Raw genomic sequence first — 25,262 nt, 5'->3', positions numbered from 1 at the left:
TTCACTCACAAAAATATCTTCAAAAGGAAATAAAATATCCTCCGATCAGCTAACAATGGGTTCTCCTTTTAATTCTAATGATGTTTTGTGGGAAGAACGGGTACTTGAGCTGTCTGTCCCCAGCAGTTTAAGGCCTATAGGCCGGTTGGTACCTATACACCTCTTCCCACTTGCTCCCGCTCTCTTCTGCACATTTCCTAAATATTACTGAATCAACACTTTTTCCCATTGTCTTCTTCATCCTTAAGAAGATGGGTCAAACATTATAAGATTCCACAACTTGCGACTCTAAGCACTTGATAAAAGGCAAGCTAGTGAGGAATCGATAATTCTGTTGCTGCAGTCAGCAAATCTACTTGACTGTTCGTCCGTTCTTTGGCAAATCTCAAAAACACCGTACCGTCGCGAAATTTAACTATTACGAGTCCAAATAGGGATACTAAGAAAATACTTGCAGAACCTAAAGAACAGCGATCGGATTTGCTTTTTATCAGATACAGAAAAAAATTTCCAAAAAGGTGTCAAAACAATATATGCGGTGCAAAAAACGGATTTTACGGCCAACAAAGGGTTCTCGGCAAAGGCGATCCATTTATTGAGAAAATCAGTCGTGATAAAGAATTCTGGAAGAAAAAAATGCTACCAAAATTACAAAAGTTTTATCTTGAAGCAATAGTGCCAGAAATAGTTGACACAAGATTACCGAGAAATATGGAAAAACGAGAGCCGTTTTTATAAAAAGAATTTGAACAGTATTAACACTCACGACAAATAATTGCTACTATTCGAATTAAATTAAAAAAAAATAACAACAAAACCAAGTAGATAATTGCGAATACCACACTGACTTTCCTTGACAATAAATAAAACTTCAAATAGGGATAAATCGTTTTAATAGACAGTAATAATTAACAAAAAATACTGGATATTTCTGTCAAATTTACAGTGACTGTCATCAGCAGAAACACTCACATCTATTAAAAGGATTTACCCCTATTTGAACATTTATCTTTCGTTTTTAACTGAAGTTTTTTAATGGGAAATTAAAGAGCAATCTTAAAACTTACCACTGACAGAAATTCAACGTACACGAAGGGGGTCACCCACTCCTCAACACCTCGTTCTTCACCCTACAGTTTTTTAGCACTTTAAAAAAATATTTTTATTGTTCTAATTAAATGACCCTTGTGTTTCATGAGTCGTTATAGACTTTATAATTTAAATATCTAATTAAATGACCCTTGTCTTTCATGAGTCGTTATTAACTTTAGCGTAAGGAGCGAGATGTTCACGAGAGGGAAACCCCCTGTATATACGTAATAATTTCTGTTCCTTTTAAGTTTTATTGTTGAGGCTTACTTTCACTTAAAAAATAATTTTTTTTTATACTTTAATTTCTGATAGGTTTTTGAAATAGTGCCAAGAAATCACCTACACCTACACAGAAAAATTCCCCCTCCCACAGATAGATCCTCTAGACAATTCAATCCTGGTGAAAAATTTACCCCGGACAATTGCCCTTAACATCTCCATCCTTAAAATTTAGCTGACAAAGGGAAAGTAATACAATAAAAAGAATTTCGAATAGGAATTCTGGCAAATTTCCCCAGTATAAAATTTCCTTAGAAACTTTCACCCCCCCCTTCCCCCTCGGAAAATTCTCTCCTCATGTAAAATTTTCCCAGTGGAAAATCCCCCGAGCAGAAAATTCACCACCCCTCCCTCACCCGAAAAATTTATGTCAACTTCGTAATAAAAATACTATACGTAAACAATGAGCAAATTTTATAACTTAAAGATGGATCCCCAGGGGCTATAGGGGCCATATTCTCTCCATGGTAAGGGCATTATATCTCACAATTTTGATCGAACGATTTAGGGAAAAAGGGGCGGTGAATGTCAGGGGGAGGGCTAATTGCGCTCAAATATTTTTAGTCACTTTAAAAGGGCACTAGAACTTTTAATTTCCATCGGAATAAGTCATTTTCCAATAATATAGGTCTACTGGTTCGATACAATAACCCCTTGGGAAAACAAACAAAAAATAACAACAAATAAACACGTATCCACGATCTTTCTTCTTGCAAAAAAATACAAAATTTCACATTTTTGCAGAAGGGAGCTTGGAACTACTGCGACAGGGTTCTCAGATACGCAGAATATGATAATATGATTTTCATTAAGATCTCTTGACTTTTTGCGGGTGTTTACCCCTTTTTTTAGAAATCAGGCAAATTTTCTGAGGCTCATAAACAAATAAGTAGAACAAAAGGGAAATTTTTATATAAGACAGTGGAACGCAACTTTAAATGAATATTTCGACCCTATATCCAAGGGCCGTCCTCAGCAAAACAGACGAAGAGAATAAAAACAATATGAAAGAAACTTACATTAAAATTCACTCATTAAAACTAAAAGGTTTTTTTAAAAATGTTTTAAAACAGCCCTAATATCATTACTTCAAGGAAGTTCAACCAGGACTGGTACTCGAAACGAATTGGATAGATAACAATTCATTCAGATGGAATTAAATACTTGCAGACAAGATTTTAAAGCTAATCTCGCCTTCTTGGCAGCTAACCTAGATGGTCTATTCGTAATAGGTTGACTGGAGTTATTTACTGTTTTTTTAATATAATTAGTTAAATCATTTTTAATTAGATTTGTGTACAGGGCATTAAGTGAATATTCCCCCAAATCTCTATTTAAAGAAATATTACTATTTATTTTGATTTTGCCTCGCGAACAGCCAGTTTTATGCCTAAATCATTTCTAATAAGGCAAGTTTCTTCAAAAAGCATTTTATGACTAGGGTTATCATATATGTGACTGCTTAAAGCCGAATCGAAGGAAATATTTGTACTATTAGAATTTAAAGCTTTAGTTATGTCATCTTTGTGTTGTTGCAGGCGTTTTTCTAAATTTTGATGGGTTCTACCAACATAAAAATGGCCACAGTCACATGGTATTTGATAAAACCCTCTTTGGCGAGTAACTGGGGTTATATCTTTACCAGAATTTGAGAAATTCATGATTTTAAAATTATTTGTAAATACAACATAAAAATTATTTTGTGCGCAAATTTTTTTAAACTTGTAGTGACTTTTGGGATATATGGAAGGTAAATTATATTTGAGGGCTTGACGGGAACTTCACATTGCAAAAGACCCTTAACTTTACGGGAGTGTCTTGCCAATCTTCGGCTAATTGTATTGTTAATAAAGACAATAGGATAACCGTTTCCAAAAAGTATGTCACTAATAGAATTTTTTTTCGCACGACATGAAAATTTTGTCTAATCTTCGCAAAGACTCTTCAATTATAATAACTAAAGCAGACAAGGGAAATTCACTTGTAGTCATGGATACCTTAGATTACGACAATAAAATTTATCCACACTTAAATGACACAAATACATATACTTCAATGACTCACGACCATACTGATAAGTTTGCGAATAAAATTATAACCGAACTAAAGAATCTAAAACAAAATGGCAAAATCACCCCACAATTATATTATGAATTTCTCCCCCGAGGTAGCTTTTGCCCAAAGTTTTACGGTTTACCGAAATTACATAAGCAAGGTATTCCCTTAAGGCCAATTGTAGCATGTACGAAAGCCCCTTCTTCCAATATTGGAAAGTGGTTATGTACAGCCTTCAAACCGTTACTTTAGTCCAAAAAATCTCACATATGTAATTCGGTAGATTTAGTAGAAAAACTTAAAAGTGCAAGCATTTCAGAAAATACAATGGTAAGTAGTTTTGACATAGTTTCTATGTACACAAATATTGATGTAGCAATATCTGAGCAGTTATTAAAAAATAAAATAGAAGAAAATTATCATTTAATTGAAGATTCCACAACAGGAATAGACCGTGAGGTTTTAATGTCCCTAGTCAAAATTTGTAATAAGTATTCAATGTATTTTCAGTTCCGTAATTCTTTTTATCAACAAAAAAATGGTCTCCCTATGGGTGCACCGCTATCCGGGTTATTAGCGAACATTTGTGTAGAACACCTTGAAAATTGGGCCTTAAATTCATATTTTTTTAAACATGTCGATTTGGGGTGTTATATGGATGATGTAATATTATTTTGAAGTTATTGGAGAAATAAACTTAGGGGCTCTACAGATCACCTTAACACTTATGACCAAAATTTACAATTCACTTTGGAAACTTAATCTGAAAATAAAATTCAGTTTCTGGATGTTTTAATTATTCGCGACATTGATAAACTGAATTTTACAATTTACAGAAAACCCTCACAAAATAACAGATATCTACATTTTAAATCCAATCACCCCCCACAAGTTAAAAGAGGTGTTGTTACATCTCTTGTTGACCGTGCCTTAAACATTTGCTCTGAATCTTACATCACAGATGAACTAAATTTTATTAGAGACATACTTTTTGGAAACGGTTATCCTATTGTCTTTATTAAGAATACAATTAGCCCAAGATTGGCAAGACACTCCCGTAAAGTTAAGGGTCTTTTGCAATGTGAAGTTCCCGTCAAGCCCTCAAATATAATTTACCTTCCATATATTCCAAAAGTCACTACAAGTTTAAAAAAAGGTTGCACACAAAAAAATTTTTATGTTGTATTTACAAATAATTTTAAAATCATGAATTTCTTAAAGTCTGGTAAGGATATAACCCCAGTTACTCGCCAAAGAGGGGTTTATCAAATATCATGTGACTGTGGCCATTTTTATGTTGGTAGAACCCATCAAAATTTAGAAAAACGCCTGCAACAACAAAAAGATGACATAACTAAAGCTTTAAATTCTAATAGTACAAATATTTCCTTCGATTCGGCTTGAAGCAGTCACATATATGATAACCCTAGTCATAAAATGCTTTTTGAAGAAACTTGCCTTATTAGCAATGATTTAGGCATGAAACTGGCTGTTCGTGAGGCAATTGAAATTAAAATCAAAATAAATAGTAATATTTCTTTAAATAGATATTTGGGGGAATATTCACTTAATGCCCTGTACACAAATCTAATTAAAAATGATTTAACTAATTATATTAAAAAACCAGTAACTAACTCCAGTCAACCTATTACGGATAGACCATCTAGGTTAGCTGCCAAGAAGGCGAGATTAGCTTTAAAATCTTGTCTGCAAGTATTTTAATTCCATCTGAATGAATTGTTCTCTGTCCATTTCGTTTGGAATACCAGTCCTGGTTGAACTTCCTTGAAGTACCGTAATGATATTAGGGCTTTTTTAAAACATTGTTAAAAAAACCTTTTAGTTTTAATGAGTTAATTTTAATGTTAGTTTCTTTCATATTGTTTTTATTCTCTTCGTCTGTTTTGCTGAGGACGGCCCTTGGATATAGGGTCAAAATATTCATTTAAAGTTGCGTTCCACTGTCTTATATAAAAATTTCCCTGTTGTTTCTACTTATTTGTTTATTATGGAAAGGCAGTGTGGTCTTCGTCGCTATTTGTTTCTGAGGCTCGTAGTTTTTGATGGGTAACACTAACTATCAGCATGATAAACCGATTCTTTTGATAAAACTATTGACACAAGAATTCTGATTTTTTGGTTTCGGTAAAATTTGAGCAGCGTAGCTCCTTACTTACAGTTCGTTACCACAAACTATTTGATTCAAGTTTAAATCAGACAAAAATCTATGAATAAGCCTTGCAATTTGTACTTAGCATTAGAAGCTTACAAAGTAAGTCTCTGTAGTTAATTTGTGGCAGAATTCATGGTGTTTTAGCCTTTTTTCCATGACATTTCAAGGAAAATTTCTAATATTTCTTCGGATTCCGATTTGATTGTCGATTTATTAAAACTAAATTTTGTTAGATGGATTCTAGACTGAGTATTAACTTAGTTGCATCTTTCTTCTGCGTTTATTTTTTGGGGTCATTGTCTTCTTTGTAATACAGACAAATTGTTCAAGTTTGAAAACTTCTTTTTATGTGTGCTTTTACGACCTGTGCAAGCTACTTTTTTGCGATCGTAAGAACTTTTGATATTATGGAACAACATTTTTAAATGATTTATTTCGGTTTACGAGTGTTGAACAATTAGTCTATTTTCATCATTTGTGTTTGTTGAATAACAGCTTAATAAAGGTATGCTTCATGAAAAACTGTTATAATCTGTATTAGTAAATCTGATGTGCATGTGTAATGTATCGTATGTCATAATTAGGTAAAATCGTTTTATGGCAAAAATTTATAGTTTTCAAAGTTTTTTTTTTAATCTTTATTTTTATAGTGCCACTTTTTATTAATTGTGTTAGAAGATCTTCATCAGATTTCTAATGGATATGTAATCTATTAAAATTGAATTTTTTGTAGGTTGAATGCAAAATTGTGCTCTCAGTTTCGATAATCTAACTTTCTTTTGCATTTTTTCTTTTTTTGCGCGAGCATTTTCTTGTGTTGCAGATCCATTTTTCAAGATTCTGCTCTAGATATTATCTGTATTTTTAATAAATATAAGCCCTTTTTCTTAGTTCCTATCAGATTTGTTTTCATTCTTTTAGAAATCATATATTTTAAGTGACTTGTTTGAGTTCACGGGGTCGAACTATAAGACTGGTTTTTAAAATGAGTTGTGCTTCATAATGGGATGCTTCACAAAAAGCTGTAGCAAAGTTTTTCTTAATCAGCCTTATGTGCTGGTACACCCTCCAGAGGAGATAGGCAGACCATACTGTCAATATAATCTTATTTCTATAAATAAAAACATGATTCCATATCATCATGTGGTGAAATATATTTTTTCAAAACAAATTTCAAAAATTACCCTAATCAGAGACAAATTTATACAAATGAATCTGCCCATGGTAAGAGAGATGGAGCAGCTTCATGCATTCCATCCCTGGACCTTAATCTTTATATTCTCCTTCCATTGGGATCCTGTATTTTGTCTGCTGAACTGTGTACCATCCACCTTGCCCTAGATCTCTTATAGATTATTGTTTAGAGTTTGAAAGTATTCTCTCTTTAACTGACTCCCAATCTGCAATACATTTGCTCTAAAGTTTAAACAGAATTGTTGATAAGGGCACACTTCTTGTGTACGATCACACAAGAAGTGTGATTTTTATATCTTAACAAGCCCCCACCCCTCCTTTGTCATATATTAAAATTTTGTTTAGTGTCATATCGGGAAAATCTAAATATTGGTTATTACAAGGTCTAAGAATTTAGTGTGCTTGTGCATAATAGGGTCAAAACAAAAGAACTCAAATTTGGTTAATGCTAATAAAAATAAATAGGATGAATATATAATAGTTTATAAACAAACTTGGGCTATATATTTGCACGTTGGGGGGAAGGTGGTAGAGCATAGCATATATTAAATACGTTACCTAACCTAGGTACCTTCCCCCCTAAAGCCCCCCCCCCCAAAAAAAAAAACAGTTTAAATATTGTAAACGCAGTGAAAACCACGCTTTTCGGTCCGTTTCTCTATTGCCAATACTCGTTTGTCGGTTTTTGTGTCTTGTCTCCTTGATAGAGTTACAGCGTTGGGTACTAGATAGTGCATAACTACCAAATTTAGCTACAGAAATAGGGTAGGCCTACCATAGAGGCAGGCAAATGAAAAATAGTATTTGTTTGCGGTTTGAGGACCAAATTCTGGACGGAAGAAGACCTCATAATATGGCAATCTGAGAGCCATTTCTAAACAAGTTGACAGGTAAATAAAACTGCATACATAGCTTCAAAGATAATGTAATTCGGAATTAATGTTTATTTACTGCGTACACTAAGAAAGTCTCAAATGCTGAAAACGAATGCATTTATACATATGTATGTAATTACTATATACTGGAAATTAATTTATACTTCTTAGCTGTCCTTGTCATTGAAATTATCCTGTCTAGATAATGCTAAAACCGTGGTAGGAGTTTCTTCAAAATAAAACTAAAATTTCATCATTTTGAAGGTCAGTCTGGGCCAAAAGATAAAAGGAAAGCCCCATCTTTAGGAATTTTCTAACCCCTTTATGCATAGAACGATGTGCGATTTCGTAAGGAGTATAATTGCTGTTATGAAAGAAGAAAATACAGACCAGGACTTAGTCAAGGCTCAAAAAGTAATTATGGTGCTTACAAGTACCGCAAATTACCAAAATCTTCAAGCCATTTCTTAACCTATCAAAGGCAGGGGCGTAATTTGCTACGGGACAGGAGCGGTAACTGGTCCCTCTACACCCAATTTTGCCCCCCCCCAGACCTCAGTTTGCCCACCCAGCTGAAATTTAGTTTCTGCAAAAATCTTGTCACAAAGATAAGCCTGCAAAATACAAGTATCCAGAGAAACAGGCAGTTACTTTAGTATATTTTTGTCTTTATGTTAATATATGGATCATTTCTCAGTTTTCACTGTCATTTTCATTTGAATGGGAAAATTAGCTCCAACTTTGCCACCACCACGCCCCCCCCCCAGGATTTTGACAAAATTACGCCACTGATCGAGGGGCAAATAAAATTGATTGCATGACTTCTAAGCAAGACAGTATCTGTTTAGTTTTCTTTTTTTTTGGGGGGGGGGGAGGAGGACAAAAAACATCAAAATTTGTTTATATATATTTTGGTTGAGTTTTTATGAGTCTGACAAAAATTCCAGAGGGATTAAACCACCTCTCAATACGGCCTTGCTTCTGAGAAAATGTTTCAGTTTTTAACGAGTTGGGCAAACCCAATGAAAAATCAAGTTTCGAATTAGGTTTTTAACGAAAGTTTATTTTAGCTACTCAAGTATTTATTGTGTCAGCTAATTCCCTCCTCAGACGGTTATCCCTCAAAAAAATTCTCCCCGTGTATAAAATTTTCCTCAATCAAAATAACATCACTTCTTAAAATTACCAGTTTATTTAAAATCACCAGTGACTCATTCTTTTTATTTTCCTGCGTCAAGGTACAAGGCCTTTTGCATAGAAACATTTGCTCCCAATCAATTCATTTGAAAACTTCAACCAATTCTTACTCCCTTCTTACTAATCAAACCAGACATTCTTGATGACAACTAGTCATCTGTAAGAGTTTGCTAAATTTTAGATTCTTCCTAAAATGTTACAGATTCTTGCCACTAGATTAAGTAGTCTCTGCTTTTTAATTTTCTGGAAAAAAATTCAGAATCGGTAACCCGGAAATTATCCAGCGAAGTAACGACCCTTAACAGAGACATAAAAACACTGCCTTAATAAATGTACGTCATTCCTTTTAAAACCTGTTAATTTTCGAAGCCACCTATTATCCAAGTTGAATTGTATGCTTTTCGTGCGTCGAAACCGGTCGCCCCTTAAGGCTTCTTCTAAATTATCACTTACATGTCATTTTTCTATACCCTTATGTTGAACCGAAGATTCGAGCACATCCCTAAACCACAAGGAATCAAAGGTATTGAAAAAGTTGACTTCCTCGCCTCAAGGACAACCGTATGATTCTTGGAGCCAACATAGATCTATCAAACTCAGAGACTACATGAGAGCAAGGCTCAAAATAAGAAAAATTCACCCCACTCCTGTTCACATGAACTCAGCTCACATAAATCTGTTGGAATCTACGTAGTAGAATTGCTTCATCAATTTAACTTAACAAAGTTTACTGTCTTCTGTCAAAACTTAGCTTATAAGATGTAGATTATCATTTTAAGGAGATTCGCGTGATTGTTCCCAAGACCTTCCAAATAATTAGTAGAAATTATTCTTACAAACACAATCTTTAGCTTTAATTTTTCAATGATTCACATTCTCTATTTGAAAAATTCAAAGATTTTGTTTTTGGATTTCTCCAATTCTAGAATTTAGGTTTTTCAGGAAAATAAACTTGAATTGTATAGAAGAGTTTGTTTACTCGTATATTTCACGCTAATTAAAAAATGTTATCCACCATGAAACATATGTCTGTTTGCTGAACTAGCTTAGATACTAATAATAATAATTTATTGTTACCCACTGTACACAACAAAAATGCACTAAAGAGGAGTATAAGAAATGAAAAGAAAAACAAAAAGGACGCAGAAAAAAAACACGCTGAATTCTTGACAATTTTAACTTTCAAAGACTTTTCAGCATCCACTTCCAGTTCCAAAATTTTGCATAAGGTTATATGGACTACCTAATTAGTCCATTCACTCACAAAAATATCTTCAGAAGAAAATAAAATATCCTCCGATCAGCTAACAATGGGTTCTCCTTTTAATTCTAATGATGTTCTGTATGAAGAACGTGTACTTGAGCTGCCTGTCCCCAGCAGTTTAAGGCCTATAGGCCGGCCGGTACCTATACGGCTCTTCCCACTTGCTCCCGCTCTCTTTTGCACATTTCATAAATATTACTGAATCAACACTTTTTTTTGTCTTCTCCATGCTTTAGTACACGGGTCAAACATTATAAGATTCCATAACTAGCGACGATAGGCACTTGATAGGAGGCAAATCAATGGACAATCGATAATTATGTTGCTGCAGTCTGAAAATCTACGTGACAGTTCGTCCATTTTTTGTCAAATCTCAAAACACAGTGCCGTCGTGAAATTTAACAATTATGAGTCCAAATGGGGACACCAAGGAAATACTTACAGAACCTAAACAACAGCGAACGGATTTCCTTTTTATCAGATACAGAAAAAAATTTCAAAAGCGGTGTCAAAACAACATATGCGGTGCAAAAACGCATTATATAGCCGACCAAGGGTTCTCTTATTAATCTGGCGCTTTACCCAAGCGAAAAAAACGTAAGATATTCTTAGTTTTTCTTTCAAAGAAACAATTATAAGCTTCCTAGTGGATCTAATTGAAGTTCCAAATGGAAGGCCTAAATACCTAAGTGAGCTGGAAGATGAGATTAGGGTAGGGTCAACTTGGATTGGATCACATTGAAGGCAATCTCCAGTCCAAAGACAAGAAAATCTGTTTTTGAAGTAGCAACTGAAAGGCCGATTTCTTTCAGTCCAGAGCATACAACATCAACAACGTTCTGGAGTGCCCCAAGATTATAAGCCCAGAGAAGAATGTCATAGGCATAAGACAAGTGACTTGCGTCTAAATATGGCTCAATTAAGTATGGTGGGATCTGTCGAGTGACTACTCTAATAGAGTTATTAAATATTGCCGGACTAAGAACAAAACCTTGCTTAACACTATGACTTACCCGAATACGATTACTAACAGTACATTGCAAACGTATCCGGATTGGGAATTTCTGATAGCACTGTCACAGAGAGGTACTAACAAATGAATCAGTTCCACTTCTGAAGAGAGATAGAATTGCTTGAGAGTGAAGAATGGAGTCAAAGCCTTTAAAATATCAATGGCACAAACGTAGAAGTTACTATTTCCCTTTTTATGCCTTTCAAGAATCGCTAGAAGAGTTGCATGGGCGTTCTGCACCCTAAGACCTTCCCAAAAACCGAATTGGTTATCGCCATGATCACATTTCGTGCTAATTTCATTATAGATAAGCTTCTCAAGAAGCTTGCCAATCGTCAAACATAAAGAAAATGCATTAAAAATGCACGTTACTAGACCTCCACATATTGTATCGGGAATATGCTGCTGGGCGATACAAGCCTGAAGTAAAATAGCAAAATGTTCAATCAATTTTACTGTCCCGTATATCAGATGTTCGGGTTGCAGGCAGTCTGAACCTGATGGTTTACCTGGTTTAAGACGGCGAATATATGCCTTACAAGATGCTGGCATTATAGTGATATAGTTTTTAGCATGGTCTAACTTTGCAAAATGACCCAAAAGTATAAATCTAAATGTTGTGTCAAGAGGAGTTGGATCATCAGAAAATAATGAAGAAAAATTAATTTCCCAGGAGAATAAGTCAATCGAATTGTCCTCAGATGAAGAAGTCGAGGTAAGTTTTCACACGTGACGGCACAACAGCTGGGGGTTATTTTAATATCCCGCAAAAAATTGCCGATTTGACATCGTTTCCATTGCCACACAGCATTTCCATGTACACGCTTCGTATATTTGACGATTTGAAATAAACTAACTGACCTTGGATAGCCACAGTCTGCCCAAATACGAAACCAGGACTTGTGTCAATGTTTAGAGCTCTTAAGTTCAACGTCTTCACTCCACCCTTTTTTACGTGTGCCAACTCAAACTTTGGTTAGAGGAAGAGAGACTGAAGCTGCGATCTTGGTTGAATGAAATATTTCCGCTAAGTAAAAATCCAAATCGCGAGTGTTCCCGTTTATGGACGTACTTAAAAGGTGAAATGGAATACGGATTTTCGACAACATAGAATCTAATGTCCCCTGATATAGAGAGAGATCAAGACGATTCCAACAAGGTTTAAAAAAACACTTAGGCTTTCGCACATGAAGAGGCAGAGAATAGGAAAGTCGAAACTGCAAACTCAAGTAATCGCTTGTTAGGATGTCGCTTGAAACGTCAACCATCGTACCTTCCATCTGGTGGGCGTATCTTAGAACGAAATCCAAATCGGAAGTGGATCCCGAAATGTGCACACAAGAAAACGGCTTCGATTTTGCTAGCAGAAAAACGCCACTAGGAACGGAAGAAAGTAATATTCAAGTAAGAGGTACATTCTTTTTTTTAGATCCGTGTTAAAATTACTGCAAACAAATATTGACTTATTTGCTGATCGAACCTTATGAATGGATTTAGAAAGTGAAGCACCAGCTGTGGCAAATTTACGATGAGAGGACTCGCTTCGGTAGTTCGTTGGCATATACACACACATCAAAACAAAAGAACCAAAATCAACTGAAATATATGCATCAGAACATTCAAAAAAAGAGCAAGAAAACTTCTTATTCACTGAAATTGCTAGGCCACCGGAAGGACGACCAGATACCAGTGTGGCGGGCCGAAAAAAAGAAAATGTGGTCACGTAAGAGCTCTAACAGTGAGACATTATAAGCACTTACAAGGTGTTCAGTGATGCACACAATTTTGTCACTACTAAAAAGCCTTTCGAGAGTTTCAAGCTTCTGACGAGCACCATTGATATTTTGATAAAATAACGACACGGCTGAGTTAGAAATCATCACCAATCATAGATTAAACACGGGCAGATGAATTAATTCTTCCTGAGGCCCTTTGAACGGGGAGGTACTTCTTAAGCTCTGGACACACCAAACTATTGCTATGATGATTCCCTCCACAATTAGCCCACTTAACAATCTAAGATGCACATGCTTGGTCCTTGTTAGTGTGATCACTTCCACATTTACTACATTTATCAGGGCTCTTACAGTCCCTTGTGAAATGCCCAAATCATTGGCAATTAAGGCACTGCTTAGGCTTTTTAATTGGCAGAGTGACTCGGAATAAGCAGTATTCAATATTGATGCCAAACCCGATTGCGATATCAATATCTTCTTTAGTTTTAAAGTCCATTTTCACTATTCTAGAACTTCCATACCTTGGTAAATTTCATATCATATTCCATACCTTGATAAAATTCAGGGCTGTGGATTCGGTTATAAGTCACAACCGACTCCAACTCCCACTCCAGACGTTTTCAATAAACTCATAAGTCAACTTTCGATTTATTGGATTATTATTTTCATCTTCAGAAGGGAGATTTGGCGGTAGCTCAGTTCAAGGGATATCCCCTCTGGCCAGTCCGGATTGTTAGCATAACTAACCAAAAAGAGTCTACGCCTAAATTCATTGTTTTTCGCTACGGATCCCATGACCTTTAGACAGTGGTGGAAGTGAATCTTCTTTCATATAGTGAAAATTATGCGGAAGCTTCGAAAAAAGCGGCTAAGGGCGTAAATCATGCTTTCCGTGAGTGTGAATCTTCTCCTGATCTTTACTATCAGTTTCTGAAAAAGAAAACTGCGAAAGGCACGGGTGCTGATTTAACTGCTTCGAGCGAAACATGTGCAATCCTAAATCAGCTTACTTTAGCACAAGATGAAGTTACAAAGCTTAAATTTGGCCTAGTTAAAAAATAGAGAAAAAAGTTCAGGAAAAAGTTGTTTCCGTGACAGGAGTAGCAGGCTCATCGCAACAAGCCGCTCTGCACCCTGAACTGATTGTTTTGGAAATATATGATTCGATCACGCTAGAATACAACGTAAAGTCTGAGAAAATAGAAAAACTGTTTTCATCGCTGTATAGCCAGATTCAGTCATTACCGCTTCGATTGGCTACTATTGAGAAAAATCTGGACGATTACGAACAGGAGCGTTTGCTTGATTCTTTGTTTTTTTTCGGAATGAAGCAGGAGCCCGGAAACGACCTGGGTACTACTGTTCTTGATATAGTGAAGAGAATGGGTGTAAATGTCCAGAAAGAACAGTTGTTGTCTGTGAACCGTTTTAGACTTCCGAACGCTGCCCGGAATATCCAGACACCTACGACTGTTGCGCCAGCTATCGTTAAATTTGCAACTAAAGATACGGCGTACAATATTTTCAGAGCGAAATCAAAGCTCGCGAAATCAGGTGTATTCGTCACTGAATATCTTACGAAAATGAAAAAAACGATTTTTGAAGGTGCGAGAAACAGATATGGTGTAAAAAACGTGTGGTCTGATCGTGGCCGTGTTTACAAACGTGAGCAGGGTGATAGCCACCCAACACGAATCTGCTCACTTGTTGACACTCTTTAGTGTTTTAGTATATGTTGATTATTTATTTTTTTTTTTTTTTTTTTTTTTTTTTTTTTTTTTTTTTTTTTTTTTTTTTTTTTTTTTTTAGAAAAGAGAAACTATTTTATCTTATTACTTATGTTGAATGATTTTTCTTCATTGAATAGATTTATGCGTAATCCGCTCCGTATTGAATATCATTTAGAGGCTCAAATTGGAAGTGATGATTTGCCTATTATTAATTCAAAGGCTCTTCGTGAGAGTTTTTATATATTACCATCACAGATCGGTGCAGACACGTCGCTGTGTCTTAGCACGAGGAAGTGCCACCTTACTACGGCATATTTTTATGTTCTGCAAATGATTGAGCTATCTTCTTTACAATGTGATATAATGGGTATTTGTGAAACTTTTTTGAGTTCTGACCAATATCTCTCGGCTTTTTATTTTCCAGGATATGATTTTGAGGTAAGGAACCGATAAACTATGAACCGAGGAGGCCTGGGATTTTCGATTAAGAAAAATATGAAGTATATGGTGAGGGAGGATTTGGGTGTATGGATAGAAGGTAAGATTGAAAGTTTTTGTTTGGAATTAGAAATTGAAAAAAGGAAATTTTTAATTAGTGTGGTGTATTTGCCCAATGAATTTGTGTGACATATCTAGCCGACTGAGTGTTATTTTGAAAGTTGATATACCTAAACATATTGACTGGTTTGTTTTTTTCTTTTGTTTATACTTTGTTTCCTATGTATAATTCATTATTATATTTATTTAGTCCTCCGATTTTGTAAGATGTAGATGTTATTTGGGGAAAGTGTGGTTCTTTACTCCTCCTTTGACTTTCTCTTGCCCTTATTTGATTTTTGATAATGGTTAATTTAACCAGTAGGTTGAGGGAACTTGAAAGGAGTCCACTGGATGTGTGTGGATTGATAAATGGTGTTCTGCATCGGGACTATGATGTAAGTGAGAATCTTGGATGTATGGATTCCCGGTATGCTTTTTTGTGTGAGATGTGTGATTGGAAGAATATGAGAGAAATGAAAGTCTACATCATGAACTGTCAAGGGATAAACACATCATATGAGTTTCTTGCTGAGCTATGTCTTAAAACAGAGCCGCATATCCTGACCCTAACGGAAACTTGGCTTAGGGGTTATAATTCTACTTTACTAAAAATAGAAGGTTATATTGTTTACGTGCAAAATAGGGTACTACCCCAACGTGGTGTCTTAGCTGTTTATGTAAAAAGTGGTTGTAGTACTCAGATTAGGTCAGATTTAGTGGTTACTTTTGAAATGAAATTTGAGTCTATGCTTCTTGATATGAGTTATGCAAATAATAATTTTATGGTTGTAGTAATTTAAAGACCACTCTTAGATAATGTTGAGGGGTTTATTGAACTAATTGATGAATTTTTGGGAAAGTTCCCAAGTTCAAAAATATCATGTTTTATATGCGGTAATTTCAATATTGATTTAAATATGGTTGATAGAAATAGTAAGGTAAAGACATTTTGTTAACACAATGTTAAGTTTTGGTTTTTATCCTGCAATTAACATATGCAAACGAGTGACAGAAACTTCAGAGTCTATAATTGATAATATTTTCGTAAATATGAATTATTTATGCCCCACAGTAGTTATTAATAGTGTATCTGACCATTTTGGTGTTGCAATATCTGTACCTGGAATATTTGGTCCAAACCCCAAGAATAAAAGTGTGCCAAAGATGCCTTATATGGATGGAAATGTGCTTTTGAAGTTTAAGCGGAAACTTAAAAGTGCAGATATTGAGTTTCTTCAGGATAGTAGAGGTATTGATACTAAATTTGGTAAACGGTATGAAAAAATAAATTACTATTTCAAGAGTATTTGGAGTTTAAAGAGACAAAGCAAAGATATAATTTGCCAATTAAACCTTGGATTACAAAAGGATTACTAGCCTCAATGGAAAAAAGGCAAGTGATGTATAAAAGATGCGTGACTCAAGATTCAGCATCTTATAAAGAACAATATAAAGAATTTAATAGAAAGTTAAAAAGTCTTTTAAGAAAGGCAAAAATTGATTACTTTGCACAGAAATTTAAAGATCATGAAGGAAGCCCAGCTAAAACTTGGTAACTGATTAAGTCGGTAATAAGCCCAAAAAGTGAACCGATAGCTCTTAGTAATTTGCCATAGGAGTCGGATAGTAGTGTAGCCAATAACTTGTGTACCCACTTTTCAGAAGTAGGGTTAAAAATATCGACATATCTAGAACGCATAAATAGTGAGGGTACATACCAGAATTTTTTTCCTGAAGCAAGTTATACAACCATTTATCCTCAACCAATAAGGTCATGTGAACTTGAGGATATCTTAAGAAGTATGAAAAAATCAGCTGCTGGAATGGATTCTATAACCTCTCAAATAGCTCAAAAAATTTACCCAATTATATCTAGTCATCTGTTATACATTTTCAATCAGTGTTTTGAATCTGGGGTGTACCCTAACTAGTTGAAAAGTGCTATGGTTATTCCCGTGTATAAAGTAGATGATAAGGAGGATATGAACAACTACCGTCCGATATCTCTACTTCCAAAGTTTTATGATATTTTTGAAATATATATTTATAGACGACGGATGGAGTCTTTGAAAAAAAGAGGTTTTTTTCACTGTAGTCAATTTGGTTTTAGGAAAAATTTGTCTGTAGGGCCTGCTTTATTATTTTTGACAAAATTTGTTAACGATTGCCTAGATTCAGGTCTAAAGGTGTGTTAAATTTTTCAAGATATTATGAAGGCTTTTGACTGTGTTGATCACAAGATTTTATTGGCTAAGCTTGAAGATGCTGGAATTCATTTTCAAAGTCTAAACTTTATTGCTTCATTTCTTGAAGGAAGAATACAACGAGTACGGCTGGGCACAGTCCTGTCAGAAGAAATGGTAGTAAAGTGCGGTGTGCCACAGGGGTCTGTGTTGGGTCCCCTATTATTTCTTGTGTACATTAATGATCTAAATGGATGCCTAAAACAACTGTCAACTCCAAGGTACACTGATGGCCCGGTGCGAGCAATACTTCCAAGTTTTGCTGATGATACTCAATTTACAATGGCTGCAAAAACAGAAGCGGATTTGAAAAATGGCATGAAACAAGGAATGGTGATAATCGAGAGGTGGATGCGAGTGAACAAACTGCTTGTTAATCAGAAGAAAACAATGTTCATTTTATATTGCAGAAGTACAAATTACTATTCATGGATTGAAGAAATTGAGTTAGTAAATGGAAGTATAAAGCGGACAAGTACAGTAAGGTATCTTGGTGTAATTCTCGATGAATGCCTAAGTTTTAAAGATCATATTGCATTTACAAGTGATAAATTAGCCAAAAATGCTGGAATTTTACAGAAGCTGAAAATTTTTTTCCCCAAAAAAGGTATTAGAATGTTATATTTTTCTCTTATTCATCCATATTTGTTGTACTGTGTTACAGTTTGGTCGTCGACGTTCACAAGCCATTTGTATCCGCTCCGTGTGTTACAAAATAAAGCTGTAAGAGTTTTGACTAATGACTTGTCCCAGAATTCGGTTAGATCGAGGTATCACCAATTAAAATTTTACTATTCTTTGGTTTGGTTAAATCTTATGTAAATTTGTCTATGTATAATTTTTTTTCTATTTCGTTACCTGCATGTTTTTCGGAACTTTATAATGAAAGGGGTCATAGTTATGAAACTAGAAATGTTGAATTAGTTAGAACGCCGGTTCCAGTTACTACCAGATCTAAATTTTCTATTAGGTATATTGGTCCTGAAGAATGGAACAGGTTTCCGGCGGAACTAAAAGGTAAGAAGGTTCTTGAGGAATTTCGTGCTTCTTTGCGATGTATTTGTTTTAACCAGTTTTGTAGACACGGATAAGGTGATTGATCTGGGAGTGAATATATGTTTGTGAGTGTTAAAAGAGAAAAAAATTTTCCTGTGTGTTGATTGAGGTGATTGTCGGTATATGAAAGGAAGCATGATGAATCATAGAATATGAGTGTTGAATTCCTTTAAGTTCCCTTTAAAATAAAAAATTTTTTTATCCTTTGGTTGTTGTTTTATTGTTTTGTTGGGGTGGGGGCGTAGAGGAGGAGTCAGAGAGTCAGACACTATTTCCCCAAGGTAGTTTATTAGTGCATAAGTAGTTGAAGTGAGCCTTTTTTTTTGGGTCATCCCAAACACACTAATATGCATCGGTACCTATTTTGATATTATTGGTATTATATGCAGTTTTTTTCTGTTAGCATTATATTGAGATTTGCATGTTGTTTTTTTTTTGACCTATGTGTTAATAAAAAAAAAAAAAATATAAGCAGCCCATTGCTCACCTGGATTAGTTTGTAGCTGGTTTTTATGAGTTTATGAGGGTTGTTTCGTATACAAGCATGTATTTTTTTTTGTATGGGTGATTTTAACTATAATCTTTTAGATATTTCAGGTGATAATTTTGATTTTTTTAATTATATGATTTCAAGTGACCTTTACCCTTTAACTTGTCTACCTACCCGAATCTCTACTCATTCTGCGACCTTAATTGATAACGTTTTCGTGGGACCTAACTATTTGAGTCAAAGCTATTCAGATGTGATAGTATATCCAGGCTCGGATCATCTCCCGGTAATTGCTCATGTGACGTGTCTTAGAAAACGACTTATCCCGGCTAAAAAAAATACTGATACGTGAGCTGAAAAAGCAAAATTTGAATAGCTTTGCCGAAGAGTGGAGCTGTATCAAGTGGGACTCGGTCCTGGGGATTCCTGGTGAATCTTCTCTAGCGTACCATCAGTTCTGGTATATATTCCAACGAAGTTATGAGAAAACATACCTCATGCGTTTGACAGAACAAAAGAGTGATAATCCCCGCAAGTTGTTGATTACGGAGGCATTAATAGACAAGATAAAAAAGGAACTTGTTATATGAGGAATCTCTTAATATTCAGGATGACGCAGATTTTGCAGAGTTCAAGCGAGTTAGAAATACGATGAACAGTATGAGAAGGCAAGCAAAGAAGAAGTATTTTGAAGAAAAGTTTTCTGATAGTAAGGGAGATACCAAAGCCACATGGCAGGTTATTAATAAGTTTATGAGAAATCAGAAAAGTAGTCAGTCTACTTGCATTGATATAAACGGAAGTTATGTGAGTGATAAAAATGTAGTCGTGAATCATTTTGGCCAGTTTTATTCTCAGGTTGGCTCGTCTGTTCAAGAGAGTGTAAGGGGGGACATGGAAAATTTTATTAGCGAGGAATTCGTGGACTCTCGTGGAGATACTGTTGAGTTCCAGTTTGAAAAGTGTACAAGTGATGAAGTGATTAAAATAGAGAAAAATATAAAATCGAATTCTGCTGGGATAGATGGCGTGAATCTGAGAACTTTTAAAGCTGTGTTAATGTATATACCACCATGTATTCTCCATATTATTAATTTATCAATGGAAACAGGGACCTTTCCAGAAGCGTTGAAGCAAGCTAAAGTTATCCCGCTTTACAAAGGGGGTGCCAGGTCAGATGCCGGTAACTGGAGACCAATATCGATACTGCCTTTATTGTCAAAAATTTTGGAAAAAGTGATTCATCGCCGTCTATATGACCATCTCACGAAACATAGCCTACTCAGTGATACTCAATTCGGGTTTCGAAAAGGTCATTCCACTAGTCATACTGCCATTCATCTTGTTGATTTTGTAAATAATTGTTTAGTAAAAGGTGAAATCCCCCTAACAGTATTTTTTGATTTTAGGAAAGCATTTGACATGGTAGATTTTAAAATTTTATAGCAAAGATTAGAATGCTTAGGTGTTAAAGGAATGAGTTTGAAGTGGTTTGAAAGTTATTTGTGTGGGAGGTCTATTAAAGTGATGATTGATGATGCTTTTTCTTCCCCTTATCAAGTGTCGTGCGATGTGCCACAGGGATCGGTCCTTTGTCCACTTTTATATCTGGTTTATGTGGATAGCAGGAGGTTTTGTATTCCAGATTGTTGCTTAACGTCATTCGCTGATGACACTGCAGTTACGTTTTCTGTCGTTGTTTGGATAGTCTTGTGTTGAAAGTGAATTGTGTTCTGAGGAATTTCCATGTTTTTACTAGTTTGAGTTTGTTATCAGTTAATGTTACTAAGACTAATTTTATTGTATATTCTAGAGTAGGTAAGCCCAGTGATATTGATGGTAGAATTCTGTTTAATAATAAGCCTGTAGTTCAAGTTCAAGAAATCCGGCACTTAGGTTTTTACATTGATTGTAATTTTTCGTGGAAACGTCACAGTGATGTTGTTGCCACAAAGGCTGCACGTGGCCTTGGAGCGATTCGTCGTTTTAAAAATTTCCTACCTCAGAGAGTTTTATTGCTTTTATACCATGCTTTGATACACCCATATGCTTCGTATGGCTGTATGTTATGGGCAAGTAATTTTTATGTGAATTTTAAACGTGTTCAGAGTCTTTAAAATAGAGCGATGCGTCTTATTGGTGGGTATGCTGAAGGTGTAAATAACACTTCAGCTTGCTTCAACAAGTTGCAAGTGTTGAATGTAGGACAGCTACGAGATTACCAAATAGGAATTTTTGCTTATCAATGCTGGAATGATGTTAGTCCCAGAGGTTTTTCGTGATTATTTTAATGACAATAGGTCTTTGCACCATTATGAAACTCGTCATGCTAGTGATTTCATTGTTCCGAATAGAAGTGGAACCAGGGCCGGCTTCTATACTAGATTTTCAGGACCTAATGTGTGGAACTCTATTCCGGAGAGCATTCGGGCGGCTGAGCACCTGGGGTTATTTAAAAATAAATTGAAAAAATATTTGTTAGGTCAAGGTTCATAGTTTTTTTTTATGATTATTATTAAATGAATTGGTGAGAGATTGATTTTTTTGTTTTGTTTTTTAGTGTTTTTTGTTTATAGTTAATCAATCATTAGTAAATGAGTTGTATGTACCCGCCCAGTCGCAAGTGCTTTTTGGTATCTTTCTTGGGGCTGGTATTGGCGTATTAGTTAAATGTATTTTGATGTTAAATAAAATGAACTGAACTGAACTCCGACTCCATTCAGCAAAAATTTACTAAAACTCCAAATCCGCAGCCCTGGTAAAATTACACTAAAACTCTCAGCACTAGGTAAAAGCTTATTATATTTTAGAATTCAGCATAAAAAGCAACATTTGGAAGCCATCTCAAAAAAATTAGAACTTTTATTTACAAAAACAGAGCACATATATATCATCAAAAAACTTGCAAAGTTCTCACGCGAAAACTGTTAGAAACAAGTATAATCTCTTTTCTTTTAATTTAGCATAAAGAAGCTCAATCACAGTCATTCATTTTATTTGATGAGCCAAAATAAAACTTTATTTTTGTTCCGCAATGTTACTTACCATATAAGGAGCAGGTAATTCTTTTGTCACATTTTCAAGAGATGCGTCAAGTCCAGCTTGGGCAGCAGTACACGCATTGCTTATGCAGGCAATGCTTTTACAAAACTGTGTTAAGTCTGGAATAACTCTGCATACTCTAACATGCTCAAGCTCCGACTCTTAAATAGTAGTGTCCTCTCTGTACTAATGTACAGATGCAAGGCATGGGCACTTACAAAACAAATTGAGAAATGAAAAAAAGGTTTAGGAAATAACTGCCTCCAGTGCATCTTGGGAATACACAGCTCGGACAAAATTAGGAACATCACCGTATGTGAAAAAAAAAAACCAACTAAGCAACCATTGATATTTGAGAAAATACAGAGCAGCACATGGTGGTATTGGGGCCACATGGTCAGTATGGGAAATGGCATGCTCCTCCATGAGTTCTAGTGCTGCAGCCCCCCCCCCAGTCTTCGGAGACATGAACAGAAGAAAAAATGAAGCTTGGCCGATCCCTTGAGAAGGATGCTTACACTGACCGGAAAATCTTTGGAAGACCTGTTGCTGCAAGCTCTTCGAAGATCACCATAGGGAGGCACCAATGTCACCTTATGTGCCATGCCAGCCACCGTAGGAGGAACCAAGTCTTTAGCAAATAAGAGCATTAAGTTGAGCATTAAAACTTCGTTTTGGTAGATTTTAGTCATGACTAAGCATTAGATATGAAAGATATGACTATAATTATGCTGAATAATTTTCCCTCATCATTTCTTGTTTCCCCTATCACATACGAAGTTAGATATACCTCAACAAAGACAACCAGTGTAAAAAGATCAGTGATAGGTATGTTCCTCACTACCTAACTCAATCCATAACAATTCAAGATACGTCCTTTCATTTTGAGGACGAGGCATTGTGAATTTCATAATGCCAGCAATCTTTATTCAAAAAGAGAAAGGTAGACTTCACTTGAAAATTTTTTAAAAGTAATACCAAAATAAGATACTTTAAGTGGTTTTGCTGCAATGCTCATTGATGAAAGCTACAACGTCTTGACACACACTTTTGTGGGATGGGGTGTCAATCACCCTTATTTTTGAATAGCAAAGCATTGGCCCACTTAGAAACAATTTTAAATTATGAACAAAGCATGTTGTAGTTAGTCTCTCGTATACTTTAGTTAAAGCACTGATTACTCAAAAACTGGGTGTACTGAAGTAAGTCAGAAATTACTTCCAAGGTAACACAGTCTTTTCATTAGAAACATAGACAGAAGAGAGCAGGATAACATTTTGCTTCAACAGTAAAAGAATAAAAACAAACAACTGAATATTTCTACAACAAATGTAACTTCAACACAAATTAATGTTACGATCATAGGCAGCGCAATAGCGCTGCCTAATTAAAGAACGATGTTGGCACAATGTTTTTTTTTTCATACCCAGGAACTTCCTATCGAAGGAGTTGTCGTAGAAATTTCGAAAAGGGCTCATTCAATTGGAAATTGGAGTGGGTTGTGCCCTTTTTAATAGTTGAAAGTGATTGGAAGGCAACTAACACCCCTTCCACGCCCACCATTTCCCGAAACACATCCAATCAAAATTTAGAGATAGCCATTTTGTTCAGCGTAGTTGATTTCCAGGTAGAAATTATATTTTTAAGGAGGACACTCCACCACAGCCTTATGGGCAAGGGTTGTAAGTTATGCCCTGGGAGGCGTTGTCGCAGAAACTTCAAAAAAGGCTCATTTGATTGGAAATTCAAAAGGCTAGTGCCCTTTTTAATAGTCGAAAGTGATTGGAGGGCAACTAACCCCACTCTCACGCCCACCTTATCCCCAAACATATCCAATAAAAATTTGAGATAGTCATTTTATTCAAAGTAGTTTTAAGTTCTGGAAATTAGGTCTTGGAAGATGACAACCCCCCAACAGCCCTCAGGGCAAAAGTTGTAAGTTATGTCCCGGGGGCATATAAGGTTTTTATAGAACGGGTTGCCGTAGAAACGTCAAAAAAGGCTCATTCGATTGGAGATTCAAAGGGCTAGTGCCCTTTTTAATAGTCGAAAGTGATTTGAGGGCAACTAACCTCCCTCTCCACGCCCATCATTCCCCAAAACACATCCAATCAAAATTTTGAGATAGCGATTTTGTTCCATGCAGTTTAAAGTTCAGGAAATTATACATTTGAGCAGGACACTCCCACCACAGTCTTTAGGGCAAGGGTTATAAGTTATGCCCTGGGGGCATATAAGTTTTTATTGAAATCATTGTCGTAGAAACTTTCAAAAGGACTCATTCGATTGGAAATTCAAAGGTGTAGTGCCCTTTTTAATAATCGAAAGTGATTTGAGGGCAACCAACCCCCCGCTCACCCCCCCCCGTTTCCCCAATCACCTCCAATCAAAATTTTTAGATAGCCATTTTGTTCAGCATAGTTGATTTCCAGCTGGAAATTATGTTTTTTGAGGAGGGAACTCCCCCCAAGCCCTTAGAGCGAGGGTTGTATGCTATGTCCTGGAGGCATGCAGGGTTTTTGTAGAACGCGTCGCGCGGATATTAAAACAAGGGACAATTCGATTGGAAATCGAAATCGATACTGCCCTTTCGAATAGTCGAAAGTGATTGGAAGGCAACTAACACTCCTTCCATGCCCACCATTTCCCCAAACATATCCAATCAAAAATTTGAGATAGACATTTTGTTCCATGCAGTTTAAAGTTCAGATAATTATACGTTTGAGCAGGACCCTCCCCCCAGAGTCTTCGGACGAAGGGTTATAAGTTATGCCCTGGGGGCATATAAATTTTTATTGAAATCTTTGTCGTAGAAACTTCAAAAAGGGCTCATTCGATTGGAAATTCAAAGGTCTAATGGCCTTTTTAATAGTCGAAAGTGATTTGAGGGCAACTAGCCCCCCTCTCACACCCACCTTTTCCCCAAACACATCCAATCAAAATTTTTAGATAGCCATTTTGTTCAGCATAGTTGATTTCCAGAAAGAAATTATGTTTTTTGAGGAGGGAGCTCCCGCACAGCCCTCAGGGCAAGGGTTGTAAGTTATGCCCTTGGGGCCTATAAGGTTTTTATAGAACGCGTTGTCGTAGGAACTCCAAAAAGGGCTCATTCAATTCGAAATTGAAATGGCTAGTGCTGTTCTTAATAGTCGAAAGTGATTGGAAGGCAAGTAACACCCCTTCCACGCCCACCATTTCCCCAAACATATCTACTCAAAATTTTGAGATAGCCATTTTGTTTCACGCAGTTTAAAGTTCAGGAAAGTATACCTTTGAGCAGGAAA

General features: G+C 35.7%; 1 long non-coding RNA gene across 2 annotated transcripts in view; it reads right to left on the bottom strand.

The window, feature by feature from the left end:
• Nucleotides 1–341: 341 nt before the first annotated feature.
• The window catches only part of LOC148954119 (uncharacterized), a 91,220-nt gene continuing 66,299 nt past the window's right edge, over nt 342–25,262 (bottom strand). For both annotated transcript variants that reach the window (XR_016141483.1, XR_016141482.1), the window contains one exon: nt 342–623. This is a non-coding gene — a long non-coding RNA (uncharacterized LOC148954119). The remainder of the gene's footprint in view (nt 624–25,262) is intronic.

This window comes from Artemia sp. Qi Xiang Cuo, chromosome 3 (genome assembly GCF_049724085.1).
Source record: "Artemia sp. Qi Xiang Cuo chromosome 3, ASM4972408v1, whole genome shotgun sequence".
In the NCBI taxonomy this organism is placed as follows: Eukaryota; Metazoa; Arthropoda; class Branchiopoda; order Anostraca; family Artemiidae; genus Artemia; species Artemia sp. Qi Xiang Cuo.
Note: the sequence above shows the minus strand (reverse complement) of the source record. Positions and strands in the feature narration are given on the sequence as shown.